At 35.0% G+C, this 21,264-nt stretch overlaps 1 non-coding gene across 1 annotated transcript; it reads left to right on the top strand.

Moving 5' to 3' along the window:
- Positions 1-583: 583 nt before the first annotated feature.
- On the top strand, positions 584-747 carry LOC112531999. The gene has a single exon (XR_003074198.2). It is a non-coding gene; the product is annotated as a U1 spliceosomal RNA (small nuclear RNA).
- Positions 748-21,264: the final 20,517 nt, after the last annotated feature.

Genomic DNA, 21,264 nt, shown 5'->3' with positions numbered 1-21,264 from the left:
TGACTAACACATCACTGTTTTTAAAAACAAGATCTCATATAGATATATCACAAAACATGAAAGTTAAGGAATCACAACTCTTTCTTCTGCTATCATAGCTCTGTTAACACTCATACCAATCAATGAATTTACTGTATTAAGCAGCAAAGTGAAAGGGATGTGGAAAGCCAGTAAGTATTCTCTTGAAAATAAAATTAAAACATCCCGAATTTCTTTGCATGACATAGTGGACATGACATAAAATCAGAGATACATTTGCAAGATAATGCAGCTCCATTGAAATCTGTGTGATCTGGGAAATTGTATTCCTAATCATTATAGACCAGAAAAAAAATAGTCCTTCTGTTTATGACATCGATTGGACTGTACTTGAAATAATGCATGTAGATACGACTCCTCAGTATTATGAAGGCAGTACTAAAGTATGTTACTAAACAGATACTCCACTTCAATGTATGCTTGGTATTTCGTTCATGCGAGCCTGCATTTACTGCTTACATTTTGATTTCCTACAAAAGTACAGCCTATGTAATCTTGCTTGATGTAATCCAGCATTAGCTGGATGTCCATTCATCCGTCTTCCATACTTACCTGCCTTGAGAGACACCACAATAAGGCAGCTGGTTTTACAAGTGTGAGGCTTATCTCCTGCACTCCAGGTGCGCTGATACTTTCAATTTCCCCAAAGGTATGAAACTCCACAATGTATTTTGTGGTAGTAGGTGACTAAATTTATGCTCTCACCTTAAAATTTTGTTTAAAGTTCTAAATGGCAAAGAAGTCCAGAAAAGCTGAAGGTTCTTCAAGAATGAAATTTTGAAAGGCACAGGATCGTACTATCCCCATGTGCCAAATGACAGGTCAGTGAAAAATAAAATCATCCTGACTGAACAGAAAGTTCCTTCTGGATCTCAGGATGAAAAATAATTTATGTGACCATCCGACCAGTTCCTTATAAACCAAACAGTCCAGTCCTCAAACCCATACCTCTCCAATTTAGAGATAAGGATGTGGTGCAGGATCGCCCTTCCTTTGTTCACCAATGCTGTCACAGCATCAATGAAGGCCACCAGAGGGGTCGAGTATGATCCATCTTCCTTATCTTGCATGTGCCATAACATAGCCTCCAGAGGGAAGCACAAGCAAGAGAAAATGCTCTGAAAACATTAATTTGATGCTTCACAGTATCATTTTGTTTGTAATAGTCAAGTGAGTAAAGAGGACAGGATATACGCCATTTCTATCTTGTTCTCTTACCTCCATCACACAGATTCAAAGTTCTTTCTTAAAAACAAAGAACAGGAAACCCATCAACCAAACAAAAACAGAATAAACCCACCTGTTTTATACTTGCTACTCACAGCATCACAGAATTGCAGGAGTTGGGAGCAACCTCAAGAGATCATTGACTCCAACCCCCCTGTCAAAGCAAGTTCCCCACAATAGCTCTCAGGTAGGTGTCCAGATGAGTCTTGAATATCTCCATAGAAGGAAACTCCACTACTTCTCTGGGCAACCTATTCCTGTGTGCTCTGACACCCTTACCATAAAGAAGCTCTTCCACACGTTAGTATGGAACTTTCTCTGTTCAAATTTTAGGCCATTACTCTTTGTCCTATCACTATGTACCACCAGGAAGAGCCTGGTCTCGTGGAAGGATGCATCAGTCATTTCCAGTGTTATTCTAGTCTATGGTAGTTTTGAGGCTCCAAAACCCAGGGTTTGTAGATCCAGACATTATGGTAACGTGTAAGCAGTGGAACTCCACCTTGTAGAAGTCAGCTGAGTCTCAGCCAGTACTATCCTGTCCCAGAACTTCCCTTCTGCTAAACCTAGAGAAAGCTTTTCTCACATAGACTCACTTTATGCTTTTCAGTTGGGAAAGGCAGTTTGCCCTTTTCATGGAAAAGAAATCTAGCATCCAGAGCTTGAAGATCTCATTGTTTATGTTAAAGTTTTTAGTAAAACCACCTGCACAGCGTCTGGTACCTTCATTCTACTCAGTTTTCAAATGAAACAGCTATTCCTGACCTCCCATGGGGGGAACAATTTATCCACAGTCAAAATATGTATTTTGTCACTCTTACCCAGCTGTGCAATTTTCATATTATTTCCATATCTGTTTTATGCAGAAGTTCATGTATTAAAACTCTACTCCGAATTTTCAGACATATTGTGGGTGATCACTGAGCAAATATATTACCAAGTTGTTTTCAGAAGTATCATAACAATTTCCTCATGAAATATAGAAACAGCATTGAATTTATGAGTCTAAAAAGGAATTACATAATTAAAATGTCATTAATGACTTATCTTTTACAAAAAGAGGATCAGTCTTTGTTTTTAAAAACATATCATTACATTTCACTTGTAGCTGGTTTTCCCAGGAGTAACTGGATAACTAGAAAGATTTGCTGCATATAGAGAAAAATAACTTTTGTAGGTAAATTCCCTGAACAGGAATTATTTTATTAAAAGCTACAAACTGAAAATAAACACTTTCATTTTATGGCAAAATTACTATCAATGGCATATTACTGCAATGAATTCTCTGACTTCTTTTTATTTCAGCATCACACTTTACTGCCTGCCTCTTCTGTTTCATATGTATACTACTTTAGTGTTGTTCAGTAAAAGAAAAATTGGTCATTGTTAGTACTCATTTGTTTGAACTTTTTAATTCCACTCAAATGGGCTTACATTAGGAAAATGTGTAAATTGAAGCTCAGAGAGATATGTCTTATAAGGTGTGAAATCAGGGTCCCCTTACATGGTCAGCTGCCTGCAGACATAATACTATACTCCTTCACTAAAAAACTTATTACCAGTAAGTCATACAGACACATTAAGACAAAACTGTGCTCAAGTCAACTCGAGAAGAGGTACCAGTATAGGCTCATCTCTAATCAATAGCATAACAACACTAAATCTGTTCTAGGATTTTATCAAATCTCTTACCTGATAAAGAATCTTCTTATCTTCTTGTAATTTTCTTCACTGGACACCACTATTATCTCATAGTTTCCAGTGTCATTCCTTTTAGATTTTCTTATTCAAATATATCTTTTGTATATCTGAGAGTATATTTTTTCTACAGAATTTGTTTTAATATGTTTTTGCTACTGTTGTTTTTTATTGTTTTCCAATTACTACCTGATGAACAGTTCTGGTGAAACGGAGTGGTACTTCAGAAAAAGTCACTGAGCACCATAGAGAAGTCTCATTGCAGGAGGTATCACACCAGGGTAGTGCCAGAACTTCCAGATATGTTCAACCATTCTGTAGCTTTTCCTGATAGAGCAATGTGAGTGTCAGTAGTGCCAAACATTCTCCTCTGTCCCCTGCCTCATGTTCTGAGACATCACCTTCTTCAAAGTCTTGCAAAAGTCTATTCCAGAAGGATGGATGGCCCAAAACCTGGCTGCAGAAATAGTTGCTATATGAATTTTAGATCAGACAGTGGTATCATACAGAGATGTCAAGGACAGAGATTTGTTGACTCAAAATACTGTGACCTCTCACTGAACATGAAGTATTAGCTTCACTTTTAAATACCAGAGTTAGACTTACTTGCTTAAATGTATAAATGGATGCTACTTTTAGGAGTTAAAGCTAACAAAATATCGTGCCATCCACTAACTGCAAAGTACCACTGATTAAAAAAGAGGCATTTTTTTGTGTATGCGCAGCTGGATGGAATATCCTGAACCTGACATTATTGCAACAATGGGAAGGGAAGTGGTAGAAAAAATACATTCCATTGCACAAACCTGAATGGAGAAGGGAGTTAAGAGCAAAAATTAAAAGATTTTAAACATTTTTGGTATTTCAGATGTACCCTCTCACACCCACAGCTCAATCATTTTTAGTCTTTAAGCAAGTTTTCTGCCTTCGGGTAGCCGGAGAGTAATAGGTCTGCTCATAAAACTTGTAAAGCTGCTAGTTTCAAGACAGTAGAATTTTAGCAAAGCAGTCATCCTTTCAACTGCTAGCAGTTCTGTACAAAGCATCTTTTGATAAATACCTGTACTGCCTGTTTTCTCAGTTCCAGATCTTCAAAAGAAATAAAGAATAAATATTCCCAAACCTAGAAGTATAATTCTATTCAGACATATAAATGAGTGAGGGCTTCACAACTGGGGGCTCTTTGCACTTCAATGTCAATTTATACCAGTGACTACTATATATGTAGTTTGCTCCAAAAGTAATGTCTGAAATTTATTTCCAAGGAAATTACAACAGATACAAGAGCACAATAGCACTATTTGATAGAGCTCATTGTCAGTTAGAAAAAACTGTTTTTCAACAATATCACTACCACTGACTATGCATTTTTACTAATAATGAACAATAATTTGCATGCCACGCTCATAAAAATCTGAATGGCCATCCAGAAAGTGGCTTGTTTTTCATGTCATTTTCACCAGTGCTGTAATCCCATCACCTCACTGTGCTCACATCTACTCTTTGGTCTTTGCATTCAGCAAGCATCAATGAATGTCAATGAGTGCGATTTTTTCCACATGGAAAAATTCAGTGACATAACTTTTTTTCATACACACTTCCATATCAGACACCATTTTGTCAGAGTGTCCCTCTTCTGTTATCTGTCGCGTGACAGCAAAATGTAACAGAACATTGATGGGAAGGTTTCACCTCTACTGCCATACCACCAACACAGAATCATAGAATCATAGAAACACAGAATGGTTTGGTTTGGAAGGGACCTTTAAGATCATCTAGCCCCAGCCCCCTGCTATAGGCAGGGACACCTCGCTCTACACCAAGTTGCTCAAAATCCTGGCCTTGAGTACTTCCAGGGAGGAGACATTTGCAACTTCACTGGGCAACCTGTTCCAGTGTCTCACCACCCTCACAGTAAATAATTTCTCCCTAATATCTAGCCTAAATCTACCCTCTTCCAGTTTAAAACTATTTCCCCTCGTTCCATGTCACTACATGGCCTTCTAAAAAGTCTGTCCCAGCTTTTCTGTAGGTTCCCTTCAGGTACTGGAAGGTCGCTATAAGGTCTCCTCGGAGTCTTCTCTTCTCCAGACTGAAGAGCTGCCTTTGATGTCATTGGCCAACATCATAAAAAAGAGGCATTATTTTCGGAGCACTCCTTGTCACAAATTATTGATGTAAATATGGCAGCATGATTAAAACAACTAAGATTTCTCAGCAAATAGCATATGTTTTTATTTTTGATCCATGAGAACTTCTTATTAAAAATGAATGCTGACAATGAATATGCTTTGGTATTATTCCTATCCGTTAATAAATGTTGAAATTAATGCATTGCCTGATGACATTAAAATTCAATAATGCTTCAAGTTTGTGAGATGGATAAGAGTAATCGTATGTAAGAGCTACTTTTCCTTCGTTGCACTGAAAAAATTTGTTTATGACTTTTTGAAAATGAAGGCTCACTTATTACATTCCTGCCTACTGACTGAAAAAAATTATAGCTTTCTGTCCGTTCTTCAAAACCCTTTATGACTGTTTGCTTTATGAACTACACAGATTCATATGGAACTGGAGTCTGGATTATGTTTGTTTTTTTTTTTTAAACACAGGATCTAAGGATTCTGGTAAATATTTAGAGCTTTTGAATATCCCACTAGAACCTCACTCAAGTATTAGTACTCGGATGTGTTTTTCTGTGCTTTTGAAACTTGCAGTCATCTTTAAATGCCTATATAACCTTGGTACCTTAATCACAACTGCTTCCTCCCAGTTAGTTGTAAAGACAGGGCTTCCTAGATCATCCATAGCCAGGACCGAGACCTCCTGAAGGAGGCTGTGGAACAACAATCACAGCACGGAATCCTACTTCATTCATAACCAGGAAAAAGGAGCAGGTTAGTGAATAATGAACAAGGGAGGGTGGAGTGTCCTATGTAAAATATGGTTATGGATGAGATAAAAATGCCTCAAGGAAATTAAGAAAGCACAGAAGGAATCTGACATCACTGTATGGGAGCAGATAGGAATTACACAGTTATATCTCAGAGGCTGCCAAATCATCCTTTTTAAATACCATAAATACAGACAAGGGACAGAGGCTGGGGAAGTCTGCCAAAATTAACCAAATTGATGACCAAGTATCTAGGTGGAGGCATATGTGTGATTACTGTGGAAGGAGGAAGGGCAGATCCCTTTGATCTCACTCCCTAACACTTTGCACTGGGCTGCTGGGGGAAGACAGAAATAATGCACACAGCTCTGCAGCTCTTCTCTTGGTGACATATCTATTTTCAGTTAACTCCAGTGTGTTGTAACAGAATCAAAGAACCACAGAACCAAAGAAGTTGGAATGAATCTTTAGAAGTCACCTGGTCCAGCTCCTTGCTCAGGCAGGGTCTTCTGGGTCAGATTGTTCAGGACTGTATCCAGGTGGCTTTTCCCGGTCTCCAAGAAAGGAGACTCTGCAGCCTCTCCATAAGCTTTGTTATATGACCAAGAGTGAAAGAACACTACATTGAGAGACTAATAAGTGAAATATGAGCATGAGCTTAATTGATTCCCTGAATAGGGCTGCCATATAGCACATCAGTAAGATCATTTTTGTCGAAATATATGTACATATATTTGTAAGAGAAAACTACAACTCAAATCTGATAAATATTTGCTTTTGTGGTTAACATATTAGTGCTAACTGTACTCATTTAAACAGTTATTTCAGCCACAGGGCATAATAAATAATAATAATAATAATAAAATAATAATTAAAAATAAAACATGAATGGATTTTTGGGGCAACGGTCAAATTCTAGGAAATAAAAATCAGTAAATTCTAAGAAGGAAAATTTCAGAAATTCTTCTCTAATCCTGGAAGAGTATTCAGAAATATTCTGCTGCAGCATTCAAATCTGAAAATCTTGACCAAAGTGTAGGAAGGAGCTCACTGTGATGGGCCACAAAATTCAGAAACACTGTGATACAGAATGTTTTTAGACTTCTGCTGTTTAATAAATAAACAAACAAATAAATAAATAAAAGTAAGAGCAAATGAGACACCCGGAACAGATATAAAGGAATCTCTGAATAATCAACCAAAAGTGATCACAGTTTCTACTAAAAGATTGAAGTTAGAACATGTAACATGTGCAAAGATAGAGACTTGAGATAAATAAGCAACATAGCTTACTCTGACTGCTTCAAGCATTAATGAAGATGCATAGCTAAAATTAGCTAGAGTCGTGCTATTCTTTCTATGCTGTGCCAGTGGTGTCTGCCTGGATTTTTGTTGTAATAATTTCCTCCAGTTTCAGTTTCCAGTTTCAGCAGATCTTGGTTTTCTCCAACACGAATTATGATTTCAAGGGAAAGTTGTATAACTTCACTGTATAGTGAATGTTCAAGATTCATGAAATTATGTACTATTGTGCATATTCATTTTGTAATCTCCATATTTCTGAAGCAAAAACTGAGACCAGATAAGTAAGGTCACTCCAAAAGCAATGACTCCTATTCATTTCCATAGAAATTACACAAATACAAAGAGCACAATGACATTATTTGATAGAGTAAATTTTCAGCTGCACTATTTTTAAATGTTGTCACCAGCATTAGCTAATGGTTCCAAGAGAATGAATGTAAATACCTCACACAGGTTCTGATTCTATGACGGAATTTAGATACTGCAGCCTTTCTTGACTCTCGTCTATGTTTCCTAAGTACATCAACATAAAATTGTTACAGACAGACAACACTGCAAAATAGAAACTAATTTTGTAATCTTATGAGTATTCCTCAGAAAAGAATGAAAGTATCAAAGAAGAAATAAAATGAACCAAACAAAGTTGAGTAGCAGAAGCTATCACAATGACATGAATTAAAGATTAATGTTAAGACATGGAAACATTTGGCTCAGCAGTAGCCTCTGCAATAGCAGTGCAACCAGCTTTAAGCAAAACATTGTTTACTGAGATGAAAATTCAACTAAAAATGAATCACAGAGCAACCAGAGACTGGAATGCATAATCTTTTATCAGTGCTGTCATGAGATAATCTTGAGAAGACTTAAAAAACAGGAAAAAAATCTATTTCAAGAGGTGGCAATCAAAAGACTGAAGTTACTCTTCATCTTTGCTTTTTTCCTCTTAGTTATATACTTGTAGTCACCAAGTAATCCCTCAGCCTCCCCCTCTACAAAAGGAAAGTAAGAATGAAAGAAAGAGAGGCAGGAGGACAGGAAGGAAGGGAGAGAGACAAAGAAAGAAAAGAAAGAAAAAGAAAGGAAGAGAGAAAGAAAAAAAGGAAGAAGAAAAATCACTGCAGAATTATTTTTATTGATATGAGAAAACTTGAGAATATAGTAAAAATGTATACATTTCTGATGCTTGTAGATATAGATCATGAAGACTTTTCTGAAATACAATTTTAACTTTCCTTTGAGAAATATTCCAGGGAATAGAATTTGAATAAGTATTCCCATCTTCTAATTGTGATTTATTTCAGTTTAGGACTTGAATCTGAAGTTAATTAACCTTCCAGAATAGAGTCTGTTGCACAATACTGTTTTGAATGAATGTAAGCCAATCTGTTTTATCTAATTCATACTAAGAAGTCTTCTCTGCTCAAATTACATGAGAGCTTGAATTAGTTTCCAAACTCATTGTATGTTACTTTACTTGAAACTTTTTACTTCTCTCAGAATCTGTTCTCTGGATTAATTAAAAAACTCAAGAACAAAAATGATTTGTTCAGTAAATATCTCTTTAGATGTATATTCAACAGCTTTCTTCCTATCCCTCTGCCTCACAGAATTTCTCTTTCCAAGTTGGTAGTTCTGTACTCTAGTCAGGAATTGATTCAGAGGATGTTTATTTTTGCTGCACAGTGGTACATAATGGTTCTCCACCCCATCCGCCAGGGAAAAAAAAAAAAAAGAAAAAAGAAAAAATCATTTGTTAATCTCAGCTCAGCCTCCAACACAACCCACTATTGAGATCTCCTTCTTACTCCATAAATCTTGTTTTTTCCCCTCAGTTGGCATTGGGGTTCATGGTGATCTGATTATCTACCAAAGCCTTATAATAGTTTACATCCAGTGTTCCAGGCATCAACCTCAAAGGAACAGAAAAAAGTTTATTTATCACAGACTGATAAATGAAGGAGAATGATACATTTCTCAGTTGTGGCAAACTCTGGAATTGTTGCAGAATCAGTATTCACGAAGTTTCAAAGTCAAATGAAGCTCCAAGTGACATTTAGGCATAGCAACATTAAGTGCATGTTCAGTTCCATCTAAGTCCTACTATAGATGTCTTCATCTTTAAATAATTCTTCTTAGACACTGGGAGTCCCTTATTTCTCAGCAAGAAAAAGTAACACTAGGACAAGCACCTAGTTCATTTAAACTATATTCATACATTAGAGCAACATATGCTATCACATTTTAGGCTGTGCCTTCAAAACATTTACAATTCTACACATGCTGAACATGTCTCTATCCTCATCAAAGACATCATTTAAACTACTCAGAAGTAGGCTGCATTGATTTTTTTTAATAATTAATAACAGCGTGTCTCCCTTTGATTCTTTCAACTCTGTTGCATTAATGTTGCTGTGTGTTCTAGTCCAGACTGCTTTACAGATAAAGTAGGAAGTGTCATGATTACATGCAGAAGAAGCTGATTTAAAAAGACAAATTACATGCAGGAGAAGCTGATTTGAAAAGACAAAGACTTCATTCAGGTCCAGAAAAAAAAAAATTCAGTAGTCACAATGAGGAAACTTGGTGAGACAGCTCATCTTCCTTCAGCACTACAAATAAAAGCAAAGAAAACAATCAGGGAAAAGAGGCACAGATGTGATCTAATAAAGTATGTGTAATTTCAACTCTACAAAACAAAAGGTCTGCTTTATTTTATTTCCTTCCCTCCCCTGCCATGGTTTCAGCCTTTCCTCCATCCGTCCTTCCTGTCCTCGCTACTTAGACTTCCCTCTTCGTATCTTTTCAGTTAATTGAGTTTACACCTTCTTCCAGTTTCCAAAGTACTTAATGCCATGGCATGTAAATTTGTCATTCTGTTTATGGCATTTAAAGGCCCTTTAATCTTTAAAATAGATAACAGTTTGTAAATTTTTTGTAAAATGGTGAGTATGTATTTCACTATCTATATTTAAAATTAGATCTACATTTTCTAAAATTTCAGAAGTCAGAGGTCAAAGATCTCTGTCCTCATCTGAAGATTTCCATACATTTAACTGATAATTTTAGATAAGCTCAGGTTGCAGGAGAACAGGTAAATATATCCAATCTCATAATTTTCCTATATCATTTTTCTCTCATTATTGTTTGGTCTAACACAGATGAAGGAGTTCCATTTTGTAAAAGAAAATTCTGTCATATAGAAACTTCCAAAAGACAAATAAGAGAGGGAAAATACACATTATTAGTTTTTAATTTTGTTTTTCTTTTTTTTCTTAGAGTTGATACTAATTATATAATTTAAATAACTGGGATTTGACCTGGCTTTGTTGAGATATATAAAGAATACTATCACTAACAATTCCCAGGGCAGGGAAAAGCCACTGTATTTTGCCTACCTGAATTTCTGTTTAGTAAAACACAAATTCTTGCCTTCCTCTTAATGATTTTTTTTTTTAATTGTCTAGCTATATTTTTGCTTTGGTATTGTTCTTTCATTCATTTATCTATCTATTTAAATCACTTTGCATTACACAACATCTAAAAGCAATTGTATGCTAGAGAGAGTCAACAAGATTCTGTTTGAGATTATTAATTAAATAAAGCTGTTGAACCCTTGTTTTCAATGCTAGAGATCATTGAAAACAATTCTTCCAAAGAGAAAGAAATATGTGAATTTTTTTCTGTCTCATCAATTTGAAATCATCATTCTGGTAGGAGAAAAGAGACAAATGCATTAATAATAGTTCACAGTACAATTTCTTCTGATGATGAAATTTAAATCTCTGTCACTGTTCCACTTTTTAAATTGTATCTTGCTTCTCTTGAATAAGACAAAATAAACAGAAAATTATGGATAAAAGAAAACAAGGATCAATGTTTTTCATGCTCGGAAGGATGATTTTTTAAAGCACCTTTACTATTAAAAGATCAGCCATCTTGCATTCCAAATCTAGAAACGGCCATAGGTAGAATTCTCCTTGCATTCATTGATTTCAGTATGCCTCTACAGGAACTGATTGCTTCAGCCATACAAATCAAAGCTGTACTTCATCAACTAAATGAAACAAGATGGACTCACTTCATTTGCAAGCCTGAAAGTCCAAAAGGAGAGAAAGATGGAGTTAAGGTTGATTGTTATCTATTAACTTTGACTAACAGTTTACAGTACCTTTTCTGTGTCCTTGTAATCCGAAATATAGATATAGTCTAAATTCATTGACTTTCAGTGGAGTATATTTTTTCATATTTCTACAAATCTTTATTTAAAAACAAAATCAAACATCAAAAAAACTTTATTAAAACTTTACAATGCACTTACATTAGACAAAATGGACACAATTCTGATACATGGTGACAGATTTCAGGGTAGATCAAAATATTTTCATGAGCTAAATACCTATATAACAGATCAACTATAGATACCTAGAATAATACCTAAATTAATAGAATAGAACCTAAATTAATAGAATAAAACCTAAATACCTAGATAACAGATGCTAGTTGTTGCTAGCAAAGATATCAGCCTATTTCTGCTGAAAGAAAAACTGTGACTTGCCTAACATAAATACATATATATATGTACACTAAGTATATCTGAGAAATTTTTATGATGTCACTATTTCACAAAATTAGGAAACTGAGATTCAGTATGAGGAAAAAAAAAGAGAGACGGAGGTATGTAGAGAGACAGAGAGAAAAAGAGGACCTTAGATAAAACCTGTATTAAACACGTGAAATCAGATAACCAGATGTCTGCCATCTCTGACCCGCCATTTTACTAGTGTAATGTTTTGAAGTAATTATAAGTACTTCTAGTGGAATCATATAGGGAATAACAATATCAGGAGCTAATAATAAGTTTGACCAACTAAGGAAGTTTTTCAGAGGTTCAAGTAGTGTTATTATTTTAATAAACTAGTTATTTCTGCTTTTTTTCTGTTTCATATATGGGCATATACACATATCAATGTCTTTGTATAGAGAGATAGAATTATGAAGGAAGCACTCAAAAATATTAATCAATATGTACGTGTTCAAGATGCCTTCACCTTCTTTACTAAGATGTTAGTAGTTCTCTTCTAAGAATCTCATTATCTTACCAAAAATCTAATATGTATTATTTTTTAATTTCCATTTTCCCACAGTGTTATTCATTATTATGTCTACATTTTATTCTTCTGCAGTTCTTAAAATACAACAGTCATCTTGCTGTGTTGAAATGTGGAAGATTTAATGATTCTCTTATTGGAAAAAAAAAAAAGTGTTTTACATAATTATTAAAAACTTTTAAAACCTAAGAGACAGGCAAGGTTCTAAAGTTTCACGAAATATTACTAACTAGAACTCTCGCACTTATTTGTTTAACTCACTAGCATCACTACTGTTTTAAAACTAGGACTTACTGTTTTCAAACTCTCTACCTACCTACACAGTACTAGTATATTTTTAAGAAATAGTTTTCTTTAAGTCAATACTAAAGAAAACATTAAAACATAAAACCGCATCATTTTCCCATATGAAAATCATGTGAGACATACTCAATTTCACATCTAAGAAGAAAAAAATATACTAAAATTTCACCATACATTTTAATTATACATTGAATTAATTTACCCTGACAGAAAATCTATAGCAAGAGTGGACACTTCCTCAGTGCAATTTTCAATTCCTTCTCTTGTTCAGGACATAAATTTCCTAAAATTTCTGCAGTAAGATCTTTGAGTAGATGGTTTAATAGGTTTTGACAGCAATTCAATAGCTATATCTGAAAGGCCTGTTGTTTGAAATTATTTCTTGGTGTGTGACAAGAGATTAATTTAGAATTCATTTGAGAGGACAAAACTCAGTCCCACCTCAGAACACTTCTTATACTGTACTTCCTCCATAATTGTAGGTAGTCAATCAACATCTGAATCAATGTCAAAAACAAGGTCAAATGCTTTAGTCACTGAAGTATTTTGGGTAGCCTCCAGTGACAAATACTGCAGAAAACATAAAATAGATTTCTAACATTAAAAATACATAATCTGAAAGGTTCCACATTTTCATTTAACTTGCCACAATATGAATAATTTGAAATGTTTTAATGGTATTATTGAATGCTGAATAGTGTAGATTTCACACATAAAACAGAAACATTTCTGAAAACCTTTCCCATGACACAGGTGGACATCTTTGCTGAAGTTCTTTTCTGCTACAGTACACTGACACATCTGAATTGCAGTTCAGATTTAAAAGCTTTCTGTCCCAGAGCTACTCAAATCCATTCTTTGTTCTCATCAAATGTTCTTTGCCATCCTCTTCCTTCATTCCTCTGTATCTGCCACACAGTGTAATCCACAGCACCATGTCATCATGTATGTACTGACATATAAATCAATTATATCATATATATTCTGTTAATCCAATACAACAGGAAGTGGTATTCTGCCATGCTAACAAATGTGAAAATCTTAGCCCCAATAAGAATAAATACTTCAGACCATTCAGAGAATAAAAAATCTTATGCAAAAGCTTTTAGATTATTCAGTATCAATTACAGTCTCAGCAAATGATGTGCATCTTTTCACAGCTGATGGTGCACACTGTCCTGCAAGAGTTTCAAAAACACAGAGAGAGCAATAACACAAGTTTCACATTAGGTCTTGGTATTTGTTTAAAGAAAGTTCTTTCAAGACAAGAAATGTATTTTCACTCTAATTCTATGCACTTGCTTTGCTTGTCACAAGCCAGATCCCACTACTCGTCCAAGTTAGCAGACTATTTAGTGTCTGCTAAAAGAATTCAAATTCTGTGGTGTTTTGCTGAGTTATGACAAGTGAATTTGAAAATTAGAGTAGACAGGTCACATACAAAAAATAAAATAGGTAATGTAGCATTTTGTTTTCAGAATTTAATTTCAATAAATTACCTTTTCTTATGAAGATGACTTGAAAGGTCAATTTAATTTGGTAGCTTTGCAATGCATTTTTCGAACAGAAGGAGGAAGAGATATTGCTGCACTAATAAAAAAAAAAAAAAGAAAAAAAAAAAAGCAAGTCCAATAAAACTAAGATTCTCTAAAACATTTCTCATGCTTGTTTCCAACTTGAATAGAAAAAGTAAAGAAAGTGAAATAAGCCTCTCCAGCTAAAGTGTTCTTAAAATAAGGGTGTATATTTCTGTACAGTACACTGCATAGGTCTTTAAGTGTAAACCTTTTATCTGCAACTTTCATTGGTTTCACTAATGATTCACCACAGAATAAGAATTTCTTTTAAGAATCTTGGTGGAGACATCTGACCAAGTTATCATTCTGAAAATGATAGTTGCCAGTCCCAGAAAGATGATCTGTAAAACAATGTCAGAAAAGAAGTTCAGAAAAAAAATAATGATAAAGTTGAACAGCAAATATTTCTTTGCCTTCTTAGGCACTAGTTATTTAAAATTCCTAGCAGTGACTCTAATACTTCAGGTGCCAAATTAAATACTGAAGGCAGAATATGCTCCACTGTCAAAAGAATTTTGCACAAATAAACAGAGTCCTCCTATTTTTTAAATATTCCTGAAACTAAATCTCTGCTTCTATCTCTGTTCTTCCTGGACAGCAGGCAACATTATCCCACAGATAATTCTGTCTGTGAGATTAGTAATTTATAAAAGGCAAGTAACTTTATCTGCCACTGAATATATTTATATGACCTCAAGTAAACATTTTTTGTCCAGTTCATTGCTAAGTTAAGTCACGAGAGGGAGTCTCACTGATTTCAACAGGGATTGGATCAAGTCCATTATATTTTTACACTTCACCTCCTCTGCATCTAAAATGAGATGACAATTTACATCCAGTATTTAAAAAAAAACTCCAAAATCTATAGGTGAAAGCACAGCAAATGTATTTCATATCACTGGATGGCCTATATGACAAATTATAAAACATCTCTTATTTTCTGGCACAAATTATTATCATTAGCAGTTTAGAACTATGTCCGTGAATTACCTACCAATTTCTAGGTAACCTTATTTCTTTAGTTGCAACAGGTTTGAAAAGTAAGAGAATTCTAAAACATCTGTGCAATTAGAAGCTCATCTTCATTTGTGCTTGACCCCAAAGAATTTCCCTTCATTCAATTCTCATATAAATGATTTCCAGTGTACTGCCTTGAGATGTTCCCTGGATGCTCACAAGTACTCTTTGAAATAGTTTTCTTACTACTGAAGTGCAGCCATTTTTTTTTAAGAAAGTGGCAACTGCTTGATAGTAGCACATGGTGCTGTGCAGCCTCTTAGAAGCTATACCTCTTGAATTCACATGGGGAAGAAAAAAAAAAAGAAAGAAAGAAAAAAAACATACAGAATTCAGGTTGTTCTTTATGAGAGCTTAACATTTATCTACATCCACATGGAAAGCCTTAAATCAGCTTTCTCTTTTTTTTTTTTTTTTTTTTTTTTTTTTGTCCTTGACAGTTTTCATAGCCAAAAGGTACATAAATCTCCATAAATTACTTGTTCGTGAAAGGGCAAGAAGGAAATCTGGAGTGCAATCTCCAGGAACTTAAGTTCCTCTGTTAATGCTTAGCATTTCCTTCCCCTCTCTCCGTTTACATATTGGTGTACTGGTAAGTTAAGCACTCTTCTTACCATCAGGAATGATTTATTTCTGTAGAAAATCATATGTGGTGAATGAATTGAGCATCTTTCTTCTCTTTAATAAATGATTTCTTTGTTCTGCATATCTACAAAGTTTGTTTATTTTTCCTCTGGCTTGGTTTCACCTCTACATTTTCAAGCATGAGAAGACTGCAAGGGTGACTATAAAGAAATGAAGCCAAGAGGCCTCTAGTTCGCAGTGGTGACCAGGCTATGTTGTTTTGGGTGCCTAAGAGGTCAAAATAGTGAAGTTGAAAGATTTCAGTTTCACTTTAGAATTCTGAAGAAAATAAATACTACTTATGAAGTTGCTTCAAGGAAGGCGGCCTGAATGAATCCACGCGTCTTCACAGAAGTAATGGTGGAAACTTCTAACAGCTACTTTATTGCCCAAATCAGCTCATACTTATACAGAAAAACAGGTACATACGGCAACTTATAATTGGTTAGCGAACAGAAATCATGTGTCTTGCTCGTTAGCTATTGGTGCAGCATTAATCATCACACAGCTTTTTTCACTGTTCTTCGCACTCCACTGTCTTGATCTCTTCCCAGGCTAGCTACCCCCTTATCTTAACTGAAGCCTCAGTTTTTCTTCCTGCTTTGACAACTTCAAGGTCTCATAGCCTGGGTTGTGCACATAGCACTCGAGCTCACAAATTATTGCTCCCTGAGCCACCCTCCTACAGTTGCTCATTTATGGTTGTTTGCAATAATAAACAGAACTAAAACACTGTCAAATATTACATGTTTGAAATTGCCTGGTTTAGTGCTTTTGTTAGTTGTAAAAGACTTGGCTACAGACAAGCATGTAACAGATGAGGTTACAATAATGTAGAACGATGGACCTACAGCTTAACAGCACAGAGCTGTGGCAGAAACAACTTATTCTTAGTTTGTAAGGCTCTGTGTTTGCCAAATATTCCTAATGCTAAGAAAAGGAAAATGAGTTGAGATGGAAAGCGTCTCATTGATTTCTAGATAAGTAAAGAAGATATTGCCAGAATGAATCCAGTCAAGTTTACTCTTAAAGAGAACTGGAACAGAAAACCATGAAAGTACAATGAAGAGACAAAATAGCTTGCACAGTTTTTATGACATTTTAGCTACATTTAGTGTGTTAGCCTGCTGGTACATTGCCATCTGTGACAAAGAGCTGCTTGGGTGACCAGAAGATACCGGCCATCATATGTGTCAGTTTAGCAACAGGAACAACATCTGCATTTTTTCTTGACAGTATTACAGTTTAAATAAAATATTTTCATTTATTTCAAGAATTAAATATTGTATCAGAAACTCAATTTTGTAATGTAAAAATACTTTTCTTGCTCTCTACAATTACATCAATTGCATTACTTCAGAATTAAAAATATCTCCCTGTTCAGCTCCTTTTTGCCAATGTGCATGTGAAAAGTAGAGAACATGTGCTCTCACTCAAGACAATACATATTATTAACTGCCTTTGAGAGGTATTTAAAAATTTACAAGGGCCCATGTAGACTTTAACTCAACTAGAACTTCATGTATAAATGTTCACATCTTTATATCTAGCTCTTTTTACCTCTGACAAATTCATCTCCTATAAAAATATTTCTCCTGCACAGATGCTGCAGAAACAGCTGAAAGGCTATCTTTGAGATATCTTAACAAATTTCATTTTATTTCCATATAAACTGCAACACTTATGAAAAAAAAGAAGAAAGAAGAAGAAAGACTGAGAAATGTAGCCTTCTTCAGCAAAATCAAAGTGTGAGTTCATTATGCAGGAGCTCAAGAATAAAAAGAGGGAAAACACGCAGTAACATTCTGAACCTAAATAAATTACGCCTGTGGTAGGCCATTTACTGCTTGAACTATTGATTCATCATGGTAACTTCTTAGAAGATGTGGTGAAATATGATGGAAATGAGTGAGTGTACTTGATGTTGAGATATTGGATATTACGAAAGCACTTCTGTGCTGTGCAGATGATGGACCACTGGCATAGACTGTTCAGAGAATTTGTGGAGTTTCCTCCTTGGAAATGTCCAAAAGCCACCTTGCCATGGACCTGGGCGCCCTGCCTCTGGATGTCCCAGATGGAGCTGGTGTTGAAGCAGATGGACCTAGATGTCTCTGCCAACCTTAACCATTCTGTGATTCTGTAATTCTGTTAAGGCTGTAAATATAGGAAATATTAAATAGCTGGTGGGTATACATAGATTTTTTACTCTATAAATCTACTTTTGCCCACTGACAACCATCTCTGAAAAATTGTGAGCACATGTGCAACTTTCTCAAATTCATATTAAGTGACATGACTACTACTTGGATCTATGCCCTCTTCAGTACATCAGTAGTGATTATTTATTCACCAGCCATGAGTCTAGTAATGTATCCACCCATTAAAATAGTGGGACTTCTAATGAGAAGTTCATGAGCTGATAGATGTGGTATGAATGAATTTAGGAACTTGAGTTAAGATATTTAATTTAAACCTCTTTGAAGAAAAAGTGAATAAATGTAATCGGTGAGTTTAAATGAGCTTTATTGATCATCAGGAAGCTTTCATGCTTCTACATGCAATCTGTAAATATGGTAGGCAGCACTGGATATAGATTTCCCTACTTGCATAACTGAATCAGGTAAAATTATTTCTAGCAATCAACACTAAATAATGGCTGTGAATTAATGAAGAAAGAGTCAGAGCTGAAGTTAGAAGATATACCTAACTCTGGTCCCATCTTCAGCTGCTGAAAAGGACCGAACTCTAATAAAGCCAAAAAATTTAACAGGAAACAATTTAGACAGTTGGCTTTCAAGCCCAAATTATTGTTAGTATTATTATTTTTGTTATTACAAATTCCAGTGCTGAGAAACAAATAAATCCTTGTAAATCAGAAAACATCTTCTGTTGGAACTACTCAGAATACTTCAGAAATGAAAATTGATTAGTCAAAGACTGCACAATTCCTGAAGAGAGATACTTACCATGAGAAGCTTTAAAATGGGAAACAGACAAAAAAAAAAAAAAAATCTAACAGCTAAAAATCTTGTCTAAGTATGAAGAGAATATCTTATGTAGGTCCATTAAAACCATGTTCTTCTTGAAAGCTTCCTCATCAAGACTGTGTCATCAGGAGGATGAAGGTATCTAATATATCTCCTTGAACTTGATGCCAAAACTTCAGAAGGGGGCAGAAGTTGAAACACAGTGCTTTCATTTAGCATCTTGCTAGACAATTGGCCTTCTGAATACTCAGCTACAATGACTCTATTTTCCTTAACTATCAAATGTTAATATTGTGGAAACATGAACGCCTCAGGTCCATACCTTAGGACTAATTCAGAGTACATGTGTCACTGCAAAAGACAGCATTCTAAAATTTCAGGCCCTTTCTTGTAGGCAGAAAGTAATGGAATGTTAGGACTATAGCAAGGTTGTGAACTTCATACTGAAATGCCTGAATTGTACCATTTTAAATTTCCTGGTAGTGCCATGCAATTGATGTATTATGATTTTATTTTTAACACTTTTTTAGTTTGCCTTAAATTTCAGATGAAAATCCAGTGAATTCTTTGGAACTTGACTTAAAGAATAAATATGCCTAGTGAGATTTTGTGAACAGAAGGTTCCTTTTAAGAAAGGGTGAATTGAAACTCTTTCATGAGTCTGAATTGCTAGTTATTAGAAGGGTTGTATGATCTAGTTTTGGTCATGAATCCAACTCACAGAGAGAGCTTTTATGAAAAGCAGTAGTCTTGGGTATTGTTTTTTTGGTTTTTTTTTCCTCTTCAACTCATAATGTTTTCAGTATGGGTCATATAAATGAGATTCCCTGTTAGCTTTGGAACTTTTGTGTCATTTCACTTGGTTGCTGTTATGGAGATCAAACAGTAGATGCAAGCCTAGTGAGGTGGTGATTGGTGTGTTTCAGTAGTGGTGACAGTGACAGTGGGTCACCTTCACTGGTACAGATTTTTACAAGCATGACATGAAGGTTCTTCATTGCTAGTGAAACTGTGCAGCTAAGATGGTGACTATGCTGAACAGTGGTGTTTTGTAGCTGAGAATTTGCTCTATCAAATAGTGTTATTGTGCTCTTTGTATCTGTTGTCATTTCCATGGAAATAAATAAGAGGTATTACTTTCTGAGTGGTCTTTGTACTTGAAATTTGAATGTTCATTTTTTTAATCACTAGTTAAGAAAAGTGAGACTATTACTTATTCCTCAGAGATTTTCAGCACAAGTTAAGACTTCCACCTTGAACCCAGTCTCCATAAGGTATCCATAGACAGGACCTAATACCTGCTAGAAATTATACTGCAGTCAGGATTACTCAGAGGAAGGTTAACTACCCCAGTAAGATACTGAATTAGCAGACATCATTTTATCACCTATGAAAACTATACGACATATCTTATTATAATGTCATGAGCATGAAAGAGCGATAATTGTCTGTTATTCTCCTACTTGTTTGGATCAGAGTTTCAACCTGAAAATTTTTAACACATTTGATGTTAAAACTCCTTGTAAATTCCTGAGCTTTCTAAGGCTGAAGTATCTACAAATTTTATATTATTTTCTTCTATAGGCAATTGCTTTTTATCCTCATTTGTACTTTTAATCTACTCCAAACACTTTGGAAACTAATAGTTCTTTACACAATAAATTAAAATAAACATAATGTGTTCCCTGTCCATAGTGTTCTACTAACATTTTTCTTCTTCTCACTTTTTTTTTTTTTTTCTGACAGATTCAAGCACTGAAACAGTGTGTAGGAAGTAATGGGGCATAGCTGAAGACTGGGATGAAAAGTAACAAATCAGAAGTGAATACTGCTTGAAGTCAGTTTCTGTTCCGCTCATTATTCCTGGATGTGTAAGGAAAGCTGACAAGCAGAATTGCTTTCCCACAGATCACTGTGCAAACTTTGATGAGATGGACATGTGAAGGAACACACACAAAGAAAACTTTAGTGATTGGCTTACCACTTCTTATTTCAGCGAGTATGTAAGGTACGCAGTAGCTGTAGGATAGTTAAATAACTTTTCTTATGGTGTTCTTAAGCAGATTCTGAAATACATGTCTTAGAAAAGCAGCAATACTATTTTATGCCAGGTTACAGGTCCTAATCAACATTTTACTGATACATGATAGAATAATGCTTTATAATATACCTTTTCAAAACTGTCATCATCTTCTTCATTTTTTAGTGAAGAAATATAGCTGACCTTCCCTCTTGTGCAGTCCCAGTATCACTGGCAATAGCTGAAAGAACTTGGAAAGTCAATTACTTTCTTGCCACTCGTGTCGGTTCTTTGAGAACAGGACTCAAAGACAAAGAGAGGAATGACAACTTTTACAGCACCTGTTTTATCTCAAACAAAAATTAGGAAAGCTGTCAAATAGCTCTCTTCCTCTGCAGTAGAAACATGTAGGAAACTTGTGTTTATTTGTTAAAAAAGAAGATGTGAGAAGATTGCAGAAGCT

Source organism: Gallus gallus, chromosome 2 (assembly GCF_016699485.2).
Source record: "Gallus gallus isolate bGalGal1 chromosome 2, bGalGal1.mat.broiler.GRCg7b, whole genome shotgun sequence".
Classification (NCBI taxonomy): domain Eukaryota; kingdom Metazoa; phylum Chordata; class Aves; order Galliformes; family Phasianidae; genus Gallus; species Gallus gallus.
This window is presented reverse-complemented; position numbering and strand designations above follow the sequence as displayed.